Here is a 13682-nt window from a genome sequence, read left to right as displayed (position 1 = left end):
GTAATCTTCCTATTTATACACCAAGAACATGAACCGACAGAGAAATACAAATCTAACCTCACAGCACGCTAATATCATCATTAAATCATGCATAAACGTGGAAGTCGTACTTTGTTCCAGGCCCGACATTGTACTTTTCTTTCTTTTGCCAAAGAAGTTATAATAATAGTTATATGATTACGATACATCTGATCAATTAAAAAAGTGTTTATTTACTTAGTTCATTCATGCCAAACGAGACTCGCTGTGGTTGAAAATTTAAATAATTGCCATTTTCTCTACATACTATCATCTTGTATGCTTTGGTGGTAATACACGTCAATTTTCTTTATATCTAAAGCAATTATACAGTGTCGTCTAGTGAGCACGCGATTACATACTAAAAGTGATTAGTTGACCTACTTAAAATAATTTAAATAAATTAAGTACTTTTGTCTTCTCTTGTAAAAAATGTGATTTCAATATCATCTACCGTCATTTAGACATTCATTGCTTAATAAATTGTACTCATTTCCCAAGGGGAAAATAGAGTAACTTGATATATAAAGATTGGTGCTCGTGCAATCCTCATGTCAGTGGTGTTTATTCGGATGCAATGTACTACAATGCCATTAAAACACTTCCATGTTGTACAATACTGCTCCCTAGATATATGCCCTATCATCCAGCAGATTAACGCCAGTAAAAATCTTAGCCTCTCGATCGATTCATAAAATCAATTTGAAATTAAGGAAGATAAATCTATTTTAGGGTTTCACTCTTCCGTGTCAAATGTATTAATATGCATGCAATATAAAATATATATTTGTAATAAATAATAATAATATTTAATTTCTCGGTCAGTAGCCGATATCTGTCACAGAAATCGTGATAATTGGAACAAGCTAGCCCTTGAATGTCGAATTCACTGAGATATATAAACACCGTGGATAGGGGATGTACAGGTGTAGGTACAATGTATGTTGGAGGTTCACGCTTACCATACAGTTTAGTTGTAAACTGTCCCTGTTCGTTACGTTGTAAGTAAAGATTGAGGTTTTAAAGCGGCTGATATTGAAGAGTCTGTAGTAATTTTAAGGTCTATACAATATATCCGATCGAGACGGTAAATGTTTTTGTTTTTTTTGTTATTTAAAGGTTAACATATCGTCGTTATACCTATAGCGAAATTAAAGGACTTTGCAAGGTCTCTGTTATATCTGATAAGCTCTTCAGTATAATCAGTTTCGTATGAAAGCAAATACAAGCCAACACGGGCACAGCTTCTTCCCAAACTTTAACTTACGATGTTTAGGTCAGCATCTCTAACACCCGCCGTATTCATAAAATTACCATTCCTGTGTATATAAAGGGCAGGGTAGATAGCCATTTAACAAGGTGTACAAATGGAGACGGTCGCTCATTTATGACAAGATCAATTGACACGAATACATTATCCTTTACGAAACGGAGGTCTATTTTTAGAGAAGGACACACCCAAACGTCACGATAGATGAAAGCGTCACTTTTCAATGTCATTCTGAACATCTGGTGCGGAACGAGATAATCCGACACCAATAAACTCGGACTCAGTAGAAATGTGTTTACGGGGTTTAACTGAGATATAACTAACTCAGCGTCACCACATAAAAAATATACCTTTTTTTAATCCGGAGACATTTCAACACCGGCAATCAATACTGATTTTTTTTTTCTATCTTCAAATGTGACCATCAAACATCCAAACCCATCATCATTATCATTATATTTACATGTGCTTCAATAAGGTTAAAACTTCGAATAACAAACAATTTAATGTTGGAATGGCGTTATTGGAAAGATAGTTGAAATTGTAACTTTTTTTAGATACACACTGGCACCAGGTCATGATGTCTGCTAACACAGTGTTTTGACCATTGGTTTGGTTTCCCTTCTGAGTTTTTTTCTCACATCCAAAACAACATTGGTTTACTTAATCGTTGTTCTACAGAGATCATATTGTAAATTAAATTAGCAATATCTAATTGAAATATAGATGGTTACATTAACATCTAATCCCTTAAGGGGTCAAGTTCTGATGACCTTTTGGATTAGCCAATCAAATGACTACTTCCAGAATCTTGGGAGGTGAATTTCATGTGTCCGAATTAGCATGACTGAGCGCATAGCCTACATAATATGTCAATTTGTTTCAAGTCATTTCGTCCCACAAAGCATATAGCAATATGTACATGCTGTACCGAAATGGTTAATTTGCTTCAGATGCATGCTGTGACGAAATGGTTTGCTTCGATGATATCGACAAATTGGCAATTCGCCCTGAAAGTGAAATACACACATTTCAAAGGTCATCAGAACGTGATCCCTTATCATATGGGATGTTGTTAGATGTCCATGTAACGTAGTAAGAAAATGGCCATCTAGATTTTAATTAGATTGTTAAATTTGTAAACGATTTTAAATAGAGGTTCATATTATATTTTTTTCATTCTCAACAAATTGCACTATTACATACTATTTTTTTCTGACAACAAACTCCATTACATATTATACCATTTCGTCATCTTGGGTGTATTGTGGTCGCGGATACGGTCAGCCGTGGGTTCTATAGGGAGACGTGGTACTTGAGACGCTGATCCTTATCGTCTAAAATCAAATGAGCGCCAAATCTGAAGGTAATAAGGAATATCATGTCTCAAAATACTTTGACCAATATCCAGTGACAGGTTCAACTGTTTACAAGATCTACATATTTTTTAATTACAGAATATTTTGTAGGAAAATTATGTAAATTGTAGATTTCTAGCTCTTCGTAATAATGCCAACATCAATGATTATACAAGAAATGTACAATATTTTGCAGCAAAACTTTAGATTTCTAACGCCATCATAAAAACTGCATGACACAGTCGATCACCATTAGGAATTGCATTCTGAATTGTTAGATCGCCATTTAGTCATATACCTCAGTCAAGGTATTCAGAATAAAATCCTATTGTTACAGGCAATGTACTTACAACATCAGCATCCTATTGTCTTTATTCACGCGCTTGATGTAATTTTGTAGGCAAGAGGTCATTTATCGCCCCGTGAACAGCCAGGGTCATTTTGAAGCGGTGTCTTAGAGTAGTTGGTGACTACCTCGAGCTCACTGAACAACACATACAGGATAATCGTCGCATGTGCCATCGAAAGCAATTTGGGTAAAGTGTCTTGCCCAGGGACACTACCACGATTGCACAGAGCGGCCCGTTTCTACTCTTCCCGAAAAACACGAAATGTACCAGGTAGGGTGCGTCGAACCATGCACCTCGGATCTTCACCTGAGGTTACGTGGCCGGTGCCCTAACCGACTTAGCTGTCGCTTCACGTGTATACCCAAAGCCAGAGGAGAATTCGAAAACCATGTAGAAATGATCCTCGCTCTATCTGATGAGAGGACATCGGAATAATATCACATGTACAATGTATAAAACTTAAAGAACGCGAGAAATGTATATCAAAGTATGAATTGATTACATTTTGTAACTGGACTATTGTAAATTGTAGGAGGGGAAGTCGGCACCGAAGGGGGCCGCGGTGATCAGTTAAGGTGTCCCGACACTTTACCACTACCCCTCCATCTCCGAGTCGCGAGTTCGAAACCCAAGAGAGGTAGTTGCCTGTTACTGACCGTAGGTCAATGGTTCTTCACCGGCTACTCAGGCTCCACCTCCAAAACCTGCGTCTCTGGATTATTATTCCTGAAGTATGGAAATGGTAAGACCTTGAATAAGGAATCGAATCCATAATTAAATATCACAGATTTAGAAAGCATGGTAAATGTTTATGGTAGTCTTCGTAGGCTTAGTACCTTGTATTGGGAAATATTGGATATCCTCATCAGACGTGAAGTTCGACGTGTTCGATACGCATCAATATCAGTTCTCAGTTTGAGAACGAGTAAATACATCTGTACTTGGAGTAGAGCTAGATTTACATAATGGTCGTTGTCTATTAAGCAAAATATTTGTCCCTTTCCGAAACAACCGATCTTATTCTACCTGAATTTATTTCTTATTATTTGCCTGGTTTCGTATGGATTTTGAATTAAAATTACGGGTTTATTTTACACGTCGCTTGTATTTTCTTTAAAATTTATTCATTTATTTATTTATTATAAATTTATTTTTGAAATACAATTAAAGCATTTTTAAATCTTAAAAAAAAGACTTGGTACATGTATCTTAATTCTCAGATACTGAAAGTCAAGTCGATAACCTGGATTCCCTTCGAAGGAAATCAAACAAAAAAGTACAATATGCATTTTCTGGAGTGGGGAAAAGACAGAGACCCAAAACTAAATGCACACTTTCGTTGTTTTACGAGTTTTGGACAGCTGTGCAATATGTATATGCAGTTTATTATCGGAATGGGGCGTGGCGTATAACCTATGTCCATTTTTGGTGTTATATATATATATATTTATTACATAATGCGTTTTATTTTCCTTAACTATACGCAAAAGCTATATTTTGAACTATTGCACGGTTAAAAGGACTATTGCACGGTCACGTACGAACTAGTGAACATGTGACGCTTTAGAATTTGGTCACGTGCGAACTATTGAACACCTATGACGTTTCAGAATTTAGTCCAACCCTTTCAAGCGTCTAAGTCACTCATGATCAGATGCCAACACTGCCAGACGACAGTCATTACGACTTCTAGGCCTACAGGAAAGTCGAGATTTCAGTGTTTTTTAGTGTGTTTTAGTGATTATGTAACAGAACAAGCATATCATGGATGTCTGTGCAAAAAGTCCAGAATATTTGACCCTCGATACAGATAATCGGCCATCGGCCTTGTGCAATAGGACATCGGTCGATTACCAGTACCTCGTGTCAAATATTCTGGGCACAGACACCCATGATATATTTGTATAATATACCAGATACTCCAGCAAAATGTTGAAGTATTGATATTTCCTCGTGCGTTTATATAGATATATTACATAAGATGTTATTACATCAATTGTGTCCTTAAAGTTACACACCATTGGAGTTATATCTGGTATGGGTGGAGCACCGACAACAAATAACATACAACGCACGTTGTCTGCAGGTAAAGGCATTTTAAAAGCCGTTAAACCTGTAATTAAAATGCATACATTGTACGCACATGTATACATATCAAAGACCGTGCAATGAAACACAAACACGGGCACTTGTAACGATATCTGACCCCCCCCCCCCCCAAAAAAAAGTAAACGATGGATCGTTTGTTGTCAATTATTCACATACAGTAGGTAACTTATAAATTCTAATAAAGAGTAAGATCAATAATTCACCGGCAGACGTCCGCACCTGTCGGAATATTAGTGTTAACTAATGTTTAAATGTCCAGTCTTCATGCCTGCCCACGTCCTGCATGCCCTAAATACATATATGTACCAAATAACCATATATAAGTACAATGTACATTGTATATCAGTGACTGGGCGCTAAATCCGAAACTCAAACCAAAATGTCGTATATACATGTAAATGCCGCTAGGCCAGAATTAACAGGTACTGACCATTCAACACGCATGCGCAGTTGTTCTAGTTTCCGTTTTCATTCAATACGGGTGTAGAATACACCCGTTGGAGCATGACCTGTATGTGTATACACGTAAATGACTGACCTCACGTGGGTAACATTTTTGGGTGTGTGGTTTTCCTCTGTCATCTGGGGTCATTCCTTTGGGATATATTGAGAACTTAACCACGCAAGCATGTCGTGGGGAGGAGGTGGACGAAAGGTAAGTTTTACTCTCCGATTTTAAACATCTTTCATTGTACCATTATATGTACATGCGTGTTATGATTTATGCGTGTAGTTATATAGTTAAAGGTATCAATAAGTCTGTAAAGGTCCACAGGTGGGTGGGGTGTCTGGAGGTCTTAGGGTCTGATGAACCGAGATAGGGTCCGTCTCCAGGGTGTTGACAAGGGTGACGAGATCAAGCCAGGCCGCACCACAAAAACAGTAGTATGAGATCAGAGACATACAGATCTCTGATGAGATCAATAAACAAGTGTTTGTCCCTATAATCAAATGACCACATTATAACACCTTCAGTAGCTACAGACAGCTCCAGAATGGTTCCTGAACGTTACTACACCAAGCTCACACACACTACCACACGTGTGTGTGGATTACCGATATTGACGATATTATTGTGTGAAGCGGACATCTATAGTGTGATATGGAGTTCAGGGGATCCCACTTAAGAGGTGTGGCGATATGGAGTTCAGGGGATCCCACTTAAGAGGTGTGGCGATATGGAGTTCAGGGGATCCCATTGTAGGTTTAGGTGTTCGGGAGTTCCGAACATTGGGGAACAGATCATGATATGTCCAAGAAAATGTACATGTACCATCACGTGCAGTATTCCTTAGACATGGTATTATGAACATCATTGTTATGAGTTGAAGATGTTAGGGGGCCAAACACAACACCGGAGTATCCATCCCTTCTTCTTGGGAAGGGTAAGGTCGCTTCTGTATTTATTCATTCTGTTGAGTACCGAGTAAAAGAGTCACTGTGTACGGAGTTAAAGTTTGGGGATCTCAAATGTGTACGGAGTAAAAGTTTGGGGATCTCCACTGTGTACGGAGTAAAAGTTGTGGGAGCTCCACTGTGTACGGAGTAAAGGTTTGGGGATCTCCACTGTGTACGGAATAAAAGTTTGGGGATCTCAACTGTGTACGGAGTAAAAGTTTGGGGATCTCAAGTGTGTACGGAGTAAAAGTTTGGGGATCTCAACTGTGTACGGAGTAAAAGTTTGGGGATCTCCACTGTGTACGGAGTAAAAGTTTGGGGATCTCCACTGTGTACGGAGTAAAAGTTTGGGGATCTCCACTGTGTACGGAGTAAGAGTTTGGGGATCTCAACTGTGTACGGAGTAAACGTTTGGGATCTCCACTGTGTACGGAGTAAAAGTTTGGGGATCTCAACTGTGTACGGAGTAAAAGTTTGGGGATCTCCACTGTGTACGGAGTAAAAGTTTGGGGATCTCCACTGTGTACGGAGTAAAAGTTTGGGGATCTCCACTGTGTATGGAGTAAAGGTTTGGGGATCTCCACTGTGTACGGAGTTAAAGTTTGGGGATCTCCACTGTGTACGGAGTAAAAGTTTGGGGGTCTCAACTGTGTACGGAGTAAAAGTTTGGGGATCTCCACTGTGTACGGAGTAAAAGTTTGGGGATCTCAACTGTGTACGGAGTAAAAGTTTGGGGATCTCCACTGTGTACGGAGTAAAAGTTAGGGGGTCTCAACTGTGTTCGGAGTAAAAGTTTGGGGATCTCAACTGCGTACGGAGTAAAAGTTTGGGGATCTCAACTGTGTACGGAGTAAAAGTTTGGGGATCTCAACTGTGTACAAAGTAAAAGTTTGGGGATCTCAACTGTGTACGGAGTAAAAGTTTGGGGATCTCCACTGTGTACGGAGTTAAAGTTTGGGATCTCAACTGTGTACGGAGTAAAAGTTTGGGGATCTCCACTGTGTACGGAGTAACAGTTTGGGGATCTCCACTGTGTATGGAGTAAAAGTTTGGGGATCTCAACTGTGTACGGAGTAAAAGTTTGGGGATCTCAACTGTGTACGGAGTAAAAGTTTGGGGATCTCCACTGTGTACGGAGTTAAAGTTTGGGATCTCAACTGTGTACGGAGTAAAAATTTGGGGATCTCAACTGTGTACGGAGTAAAAGTTTGGGGATCTCAACTGTGTACGGAGTAAAAGTTTGGGGATCTCCACTGTGTACGGAGTAAAAGTTTGGGGGTCTCAACTGTTTACGGAGTAAAAGTTTGGGGATCTCAACTGTGTACGGAGTAAAAGTTTGGGGATCTCTACTGTGTACGGAGTAAAAGTTTGGGGATCTCAACTGTGTACGGAGTAAAAGTTTGGGGATCTCCACTGTGTACGGAGTAAAAGTTTGGGGATCTCAACTGTGTACGGAGTAAAAGTTTGGGGATCTCAACTGTGTACGGAGTAAAAGTTTGGGGATCTCCACTGTGTACGGAGTTAAAGTTTGGGATCTCAACTGTGTACGGAGTAAAAATTTGGGGATCTCAACTGTGTACGGAGTAAAAGTTTGGGGATCTCAACTGTGTACGGAGTAAAAGTTTGGGGATCTCCACTGTGTACGGAGTAAAAGTTTGGGGGTCTCAACTGTTTACGGAGTAAAAGTTTGGGGATCTCAACTGTGTACGGAGTAAAAGTTTGGGGATCTCTACTGTGTACGGAGTAAAAGTTTGGAGATCTCAACTGTGTACGGAGTAAAAGTTTGGGGATCTCCACTGTGTACGGAGTAAAAGTTTGGGGATCTCAACTGTGTACGGAGTAAAAGTTTGGGGATCTCAACTGTGTACGGAGTAAAAGTTTGGGGATCTCCACTGTGTACGGAGTAAAAGTTTGGGGATCTCCACTGTGTACGGAGTAAAAGTTTGGGGATCTCAACTGTGTACGTAGTAAAAGTTTGGGGATCTCAACTGTGTACGGAGTAAAAGTTTGGGGATCTCAACTGTGTTCGGAGTAAAAGTTTGGGGATCTCCACTGTGTACGGAGTAAAAGTTTGGGGATCTCAACTGTGTTCGGAGTAAAAGTTTGGGGATCTCAACTGTGTACGGAGTAAAAGTTTGGGGATCTCCACTGTGTTCGGAGTAAAAGTTTGGGGATCTCCACTGTGTACGGAGTAAAAGTTTGGGGATCTCAACTGTGTTCGGAGTAAAAGTTTGGGGATCTCAACTGTGTACGGAGTAAAAGTTTGGGGATCTCCACTGTGTACGGAGTAAAAGTTTGGGGATCTCCACTGTGTTCGGAGTAAAAGTTTGGGGATCTCCACTGTGTACGGAGTAAAAGTTTAGGGATCTCAACTGTGTTCGGAGTAAAAGTTTGGGGATCTCAACTGTGTACGGAGTAAAAGTTTGGGGATCTCAACTGTGTACGTAGTAAAAGTTTGGGGATCTCAACTGTGTTCGGAGTAAAAGTTTGGGGATCTCAACTGTGTACGGAGTAAAAGTTTGGGGATCTCCACTGTGTTCGGAGTAAAAGTTTGGGGGTCTCCACTGTGTACGGAGTAAAAGTTTGGGGATCTCCACTGTGTACGGAGTAAACGTTTGGGGATCTCCACTGTGTACGTAGTAAAAGTTTGGGGATCTCCTCTGTGTACGGAATAAGAGTTTGGGGATCTCAACTGTGTACGGAGTAAGAGTTTGGGGATCTCAACTGTGTACGTAGTAAAAGTTTGGGGATCTCCACTGTGTACGTAGTAAAAGTTTGGGGATCTCCACTGTGTACGTAGTAAAGGTTTGGGGATCTCCTCTGTGTACGGAGTAAGAGTTTGGGGATCTCAACTGTGTACGGAGTAAAAGTTTGGGGATCTCCACTGTGTACGGAGTAAGAGTTTGGGGATCTCAACTGTGTACGGAGTAAAAGTTTGGGGATCTCAACTGTGTACGGAGTAAAAGTTTGGGGATCTCCACTGTGTATGGAGAAAAAAGTGTGGGAGCTCCACTGTGTACGGAGTAAAGGTTTGTGGAGCTCCACTGTGTACGGAGTAAAAGTTTGGGGATCTCCACTGTGTACGGAGTAAAAGTTTGGGGATCTCAACTGTGTATGGAGAAAAAAGTGTGGGAGCTCCACTGTGTACGAATAAAGGTTTGGGGAGCTCCACTGTGTACGGAGTAAAAGTTTGGGGAGCTCCACTGTGTACGGAGTAAAAGTTTGGGGAGCTCCACTGTGTACGGAGTAAAAGTTTGGGGATCTCAACTGTGTACGGAGTAAAAGTTTGGGGATCTCCACTGTGTACGGAGTAAAAGATTGGGGATCTCAACTGTGTACGGAGTAAAGGTTTGGGGATCTCCACTGTGTATGGAGAAAAAAGTGTGGGAGCTCCACTGTGTACGGAGTAAAGGTTTGGGGAGCTCCACTGTGTACGGAGTAAAAGTTTGGGGATCTCAACTGTGTATGGAGAAAAAAGTGTGGGAGCTCCACTGTGTACGGAGTAAAGGTTTGGGGATCTACACTGTGTACGGAGTAAAAGTTTGGGGATCTCAACTGTGTACGGAGTAAAAGTTTGGGGATCTCAACTGTGTATGGAGAAAAAATTGTGGGAGCTCCACTGCGTACGGAGTAAAGGTTTGGGGAGCTCCACTGTGTACGGAGTAAAGGTTTGGGGATCTCCACTGTGTACGGAGTAAAGGTTTGGGGATCTCCACTGCGTACGGAGTAAAGGTTTGGGGAGCTCCACTGTGTACGGAGTAAAGGTTTGGGGAGCTCCACTGTGTACGGAGTAAAGGTTTGGGGATCTCCACTGTGTATGGAGTAAAAGTTGTGGGAGCTCCACTGTGTACGGAGTAAAAGTTTGGGGATCTACTCTGTGATGGGTATTGGTTAATGAATAAGTAAAATTATAATACAGTTAGTCAACATACGGCTATACAAGCTGTTGTCATACAAAATCGACCATTGTCTCATTAAACACACAGTCAGGGATGTGACAGGATAATGTGTTCAGTACTACAGATTTACCTGTTGCTGTTTTACAATGTCAAAACAATGTCGATCTAATATCAATTTTGAAGTTATGTCAATGATCAATGAAATGTCAAGGTAATGTCAACAAAACAAAAGTCTACACTTAAACGTCAATATTTCCACTCTGCCAAAAGTAGTCTCGAGATAAACATCTTAAGAGAGAAAGGTCCTCTTCAAATTACATACCTATCGTCAATCCTGTAACTACATGTAGATTACTCCAGATTAATTATGAAACCTATATACACCACGTTATAACAGACAAAACGATGTTTGTCGGCCGACGGAATTAGTAAGATTGTACAGTTATCCCATAAAACACACCTTATGACTGCCAGAAAAAAATGTTTGTCGGCCGACGGAATTAGTAAAATTGTACAGTTATCCCATAAAACACGCCTTATGACTGCCAGAAAAAAAGTTTGTCGGCCGACGGAATTAGTAATATAGTACAGTTAATATTCCATAAAACACGCCTTATGACTGCCAGAAAAAATGTTTGTCGGCCGACGGAATTAGTAATATAGTACAGTTAATATTCCATAAAACACGCCTGATGACTACCAGAAAAAATATTTGTCGGCCGACGGAATTAGTACTGTAGTACCGTAATCCATTAAAACACATATTGTTACTGCCAAACAATATATTTGATGGAATTTAATAGACTGTACCGTAATCCAATAAAACACACCTTATTACTGCCAGAAAATATATTTGATGGAATTGGTAAGACTTTACCGTAATCCTATAAAGCACACCATATTACAACTAAACAGACTGGATGTTGGCCGGACTTCCCTCGGTTATAATGACTGTTTAATAAATAAACAGGTCTAAAGTACATGTATGATCTTCGTATTGAATGACGTCATGATATTTATTGTGCGATCACTTAAAGCTGGGATAAACACGATGGTGAATCACGTTGCCTGCAGTTGGTGGGCAATACGAATACAAAATGGTGGCCGCCAGTTTGAAAGGGAAAATACAGGTAAGACATTGAAAATACTATTACGTAAGCTTGAAATTACTGATGTAATTATTTATTTCATTTTTAACAGTAGAAGTTCGAAAATTATTAAATACGTTATTTTTCCCAACTGAGAAATATGATATTTTCTTAATGAAGACGGTTGGAAAGAAAAAACCAAACCTCAAGCACGTGCACATGGCTAGGATAAACGGAAATCTTTAAAAGGAACCTTTTTAGGTCAAATACATGTGTACATGTGCCTTCTCAAATTGGCAAGGCTGTAAAATGCCTCTTGCCACAACACTGAAAACGATATATTTCAGCAGAAAGTTTCGTTGTACAATCGACTCCAGACCATCGCTTTCTGCAACGACCAGTTTAATAGCAAAATATTTTGTCTAGACTTATAAAACTACGAAATAGCATCTGTTCGTATAAATCACCACCCCTCGTTGGAAGAGAATCGCTCCGATTGAATTTTGGTCAGAATTTTACTACGGACAATTGCAGCACAAATGAGGTATCGATATATCAAGAATTAAATATGGTATATGTTCGTCACTATGAAATGCTGACGTAATGACTAGTTTCAGTGTCTTCCCTCTATTTTCACCTTTCACACTGGCGGTCGCCATTTTGTATTCGTGTTAACCACCAACCGCAGACCACGTGATTCCCCACCGTGATCAATATTGTTGACGATTGTTTTCCGACAATTCATTCTACTGATAATAATTACCAACCGATTTTCAACATTAAAAAATGCAATTCTCGCGGAATATTCGAGACGAAAGAAAGTTTCGTTCGTTTTTTTCTATAAAACATTATACAGCTATGTCTATTTTATTGTTATCGTGTATAATTGTAAAGTTATGATGAGGGAAGTCTCTATATGTTGTAATAAAGCGTACCCAATCTTTTTTCAAACTAATTTTGTCAATGAAATATGTTTAAAGCAATAAAATTCGCTAATTGCTTTCGTTCAGAGATTTAGCTTGTCGACAAGTATAGTTGGTTATGTTTAGACAAAGACTCGGTGTTGGTTTAATGAACTGCTTTTCATTACGCCAGAAAGCATAATTCCAATGTTTTTATCGTTGTGTAATACGACGTTTGTCATCAGATCTACATGCATATTTTTCTTTTTTCATTTCACATACGATATTGGCAAGAATCCATCGTGAAAAGATTTGCTGTTTCACATTAAACAGTAGCATAGTAAAGTTTCAAGCTGGGGGGTCAACACTTGGCTTCACTTCAATTCCTTTTATTCTTTTAACCATTTGTAGATGAGCAAAATGAATCCCATAAATGAGTAGTCATTATTACAACTGACAGTCGTAGTGGACCTCCTTACATAGCACCAGGTTAAGTGCGTGAGTTAACAGTACATGCATACATGTACACTGTTAGCTGCTATTATTGATTTTCAAATCTACATTAACCTGTGACAATTATTAACCATTTTGTTAGGGCACTCCTTCATTCAACTTGATATTATACAAGGAGGTCTACCTCGACTATCGGTTGATATAATGACTTTATAATTTAGGCGATTATGGTTCATTGCTGTATCTACATATGGTGAAAAAATGATAGAAATTAAAGTAGGGGCCGGCGCTCATGTTAAACCTCAATAGGCGTTGACCCAACCTTGAATATGATGCGACTCCTTGCGTAATCTGTATCAGAAATTTGTTTGAACTCATCATTCAATCTTGAGAGTGCTAGCTACTTATAACCGTCCATGTGTTTTTGTTGCTCTATTTACGAGTACACCACGAGTTAGTCTAAATGTAATATGACTTTTGTCAATACAATGTACCTTACTTGGTGTGACCGGGGCTTCCAAGTTTAGGGTGCTGCTAATCAGAAGCTACAGTATTTCTAATATCTATAGTCGAAATTATTTTATTCCTTGCGATATCCTTTTTTGATTTAGTCCAAAATTGCATGAATAGGAATACGAACAAAAGTAATGACAAAAAATAAGTTAAAGCTGTTAAAGATCTATTGATCATCATCATAACTGACACGTTACTTTGGCACACGTTACTTTCACAACTAATTAAACTGGTATTATAATACAGATTTCATCGTGACATCAGCTGATGTAATTGACGAAGTACATGTTACTTTGTTTTTTGTTTTATCACCAGAAAGGCCCG

The sequence above is a fragment of the Pecten maximus genome, chromosome 12 (assembly GCF_902652985.1).
Source record: "Pecten maximus chromosome 12, xPecMax1.1, whole genome shotgun sequence".
Classification (NCBI taxonomy): Eukaryota; Metazoa; Mollusca; class Bivalvia; order Pectinida; family Pectinidae; genus Pecten; species Pecten maximus.
The sequence above is the reverse complement of the archived record's forward strand: the minus strand, read 5'-3'. Positions refer to the sequence as shown.